The sequence below is a fragment of the Phacochoerus africanus genome, chromosome 3 (genome assembly GCF_016906955.1).
Source record: "Phacochoerus africanus isolate WHEZ1 chromosome 3, ROS_Pafr_v1, whole genome shotgun sequence".
In the NCBI taxonomy this organism is placed as follows: Eukaryota; Metazoa; Chordata; class Mammalia; order Artiodactyla; family Suidae; genus Phacochoerus; species Phacochoerus africanus.
In genome coordinates this window covers 18,783,653-18,787,002 of record NC_062546.1, presented here as the reverse complement: position 1 = coordinate 18,787,002, position 3,350 = coordinate 18,783,653, and positions in this window count along the sequence as shown.

Genomic DNA, 3,350 nt, shown 5'->3' with positions numbered 1-3,350 from the left:
GAAGATTAAATGAGAAAATGATTATGAAGCACTTGACTCAGTGCCCTGCCTCTAGAAAACCCCAAATCAATGTCAGTTGTTGTTGGATAGTTGCTGTGGATAGAAGAAAACTCATTAGACCCTCCTTCTTCACCTCTGGCATCCTGTCCTTTGCACCTGTTGGCTTCTTTTCTCCATTCATGGCACAATTCTAGCACATTCCTTTTTTGGCCCTTTAGCTGAAAAACTTGGATTTATTAGCCCCAGGAATAGGAAAAGTGAACCTCTGCTGATAAGGACTACAGGATTCTGATAGGAAGTTTCTTGAGCATCTTAGGGCAAGGTCAAGAAATGTCACCTTCTGACCTCAGTGCTTAGAAAATTAGCCTCAGTGAGAACAGGGGAAGGGAGGGACTTGGCCACTTACTGAAGGGACAGTCGCACCACGTGTAGGTGGCATGCTCTTGGATAAATGGCTTCACCTTTCTGAACCCAGGGCTGTTGAGGCTGATGCAGCTATTTGTCCACTACTATGTCCATCTTCCCCCTGCCATGGGGTGGTGCTGTCTAGCCAGAGATTCCTTATCCCAGCTGCACTTTCATCCAGATTGAGCCATAGGACAACTAGTTCTTCCCAAAGGGCTGTAGCTGGTAGTGATGAGTGTCACTTTAAAAATTTTTGTTAAAATTAAAATATACAACTTAATTGACTTAAAACATTGTGTCAGTTTGTGATGTGTGTCACTTGTAAGCCAAGGCTCTCTTTCTGCTTCTACTGGCTGGAAACGAAGGACTTCAAAGCCCTGGGAGATGGCAAGGCCACAGAATGGAAGGTGCTTGGGTCCTTAGTCAACAGGTAGAGAAAGGCCACCTGCAACCAGGAACTTGTGTTGGCTTTATAAGTGAGTGAGAAATACATTTCTTCCTTCCTTCCTTCCTTCCTCCCTCCTTCCCTCCTTCCCTCCTTCCTTCCCTCCTTCCCTCCTTCCTTCCCTCCTTCCTTCTTTCTCTCTCTCTCTCTCTTTCTCTCTCTTTTTTTCTCTTTCTCTTTCTTTCGTTCTTTTCTTTTGGGCTGTACCCGCGGCATATGGAGGTTCCCAGGCCAGGGGTCCAATTGGAGCTGTAGCCATCAACCTACACCAGAGTCATAGCAATGTGGGATCTGAGCCACGTCTGCGACCTACACCACAGCTCACGGCAACGCCAGATCCTTAACCCACTGAGTGAGGCCAGGGATCAAACATGAGTCCTCATGAATGCTAGTCTGGTTCACTAACCGCTGAGCCACAATGGAAACTACAGAAATAAATTTCTATTGGGTAAATATATTGAAAATGTTGAGTTTGTTATAGCAGCTAGTGTTATTATAAATAACATAAAAAGTGGACCTGCTGGTTTGAAGTGTTCCGCAAACCTTCCATTCATTGATTTATTCATCTGTTTATTTTAAACACATTATTTCTTGGGAGTTCTCCTGTGACGCGGTGCATTAAGGATCAGGCATTCTCATGGCAGCGGTGGGACGGGGGTTGCGGCTGTGAAACAGGTTCAATCCCTGGTGGGGGAACTTCCATATGCTGTGGCCAGTCCAAAAAACCCCCATTATTTCTTGAGCATCTAATAGGCGAGCATCTAATAGGCCCCAGAGCCTGTAGGTGCCAAGAGCTGGAGATACAATAATGAATAAGACAGACAAAGGCCCTGCTCTTGTAAGAGATTTATATTCTGGCTGGGGAGAATGCACACCAATAAACCAATCATAAAGGTAACTTTGGAGAATGTTAAGTGTTACAAAGAAGACAAAATAGGGTGAGGCCAGAGGAAATGACAGTATTTTAGTAGAAGGGTCAGGAGAGGCCACTTTGAGGAGGTGACATTCAAGCTGGGGCCTGGCTGGCCAGGTCAAGTTCCTCTCCTTTCTAGACCATGCACTTTCCTGCCTCAGGCTGTTGGAGTGCCTTCCTCTTCCTGTGAGTTGACTTTCCTGGAAGACCCAACACCCCATCAGCAGCCCCCAAAGAGATGGATTGCTGGGGCAGAAGCAACAGCTCCCCTCTGTGCCTGCCTCTGGGACAGTCAACTCTGTTGTATTCCATGTGCTTTTTTTTTAAACTTATTATTATTTTTTTGCTGCACCCATGGCATGTGGAAGTTCCTGGGTCGGTTCAAACCCATGCCATAGCAGTGACCCAAGCTGCTGCAGTGACAATGCTGGATCCTTAACCCACTGCAACACAACAGAACTCTTCAATGTGCTTTTTTGTGCACATTTTCCCCCAGCAGCCTGGAACCTCTTGCTCCTTTGTCTTTGTGTTCTAGAAGATCACACAGTGCTGGGCACACAGTGGGCATTTGCTAAATATTTTTGGGATTGTTTCGAATATAAAAGCACCAGAAATGATGACTTAATTGTGTCAGGAGCCTGCCTAATGGATCATGTTTTGAGAGAGGCTTTTGCTTAGTCTTGGTGTCTAGAACACCAGCCTCTCGAAACTCTGCTTGTTTGGCGACTGAGCTGGTTTTAATTAGGATGGACATAAATACTCATATTTTTCCAACACAAGGCAGGATCTCTGTTTTCTTGTTACTTTCCTCATTGCCAAACACATCCTCTCTAGCTTCTGGTGAATCTGGATATTTCCTCAGGTTGATTCAATGGTTCTCCAGATCGTTGCCTCACAAGGTTTGGAGTAAAGGCAGGAAGAGACCAGTTTCCATCTGTGAAAGTCTAGGCTTTGATCTCCCTTCTTCAGACTCTCATTGGACTGGCAACCAGTGATGCATAAATGAAGATAAAACCCTACTTGATGAGTTCTCGTTGTGGCACAGTGGAAACGAATCTGACTAGTGTCCGTGGGAATGTGGGTTCGATTCCTGGCCTTGCTCAGTGGGGTGGGGATCGGTGTTGCCATGAGCTGTGGTATAGGTTGCAGACATGGCTTGGATCCTGCATTGCTGTGGCTGTAGTGTAGGCTGGTAGCTGTAGCTCTGATTTGACTGCTAGCCTGGGAACTTTTGTATGCCATGGGTGCAGCCCTAAAATGCAAAAACAAAAACAAACAACCCCCCCAAAAAAACCCCAAAACAAACAAAACTTTATTTGAGAAATCTCTTCTGTTTATGACAAAGGTCATTCTGTCATCTTTCCCTGGGGAACCTGTTGTGTTCAAGTGAGGAGAAAGAAAGAAGAGTGCTCATTTGGTGAGAGTTGCTATCTGTAAAAGTTCCCATGTTTCTAAAATGTCAGCCCCTTGCTCCATGGCAGGTCCACACGGCAGTGTAATTGCCGCAGAGGCCACTGTGGACCAGGTCAAGGCTAGACTGTGGTCCAAACCCCATCCTTCCTGGGCTCCTCTCCTTCCCTCCCTCCC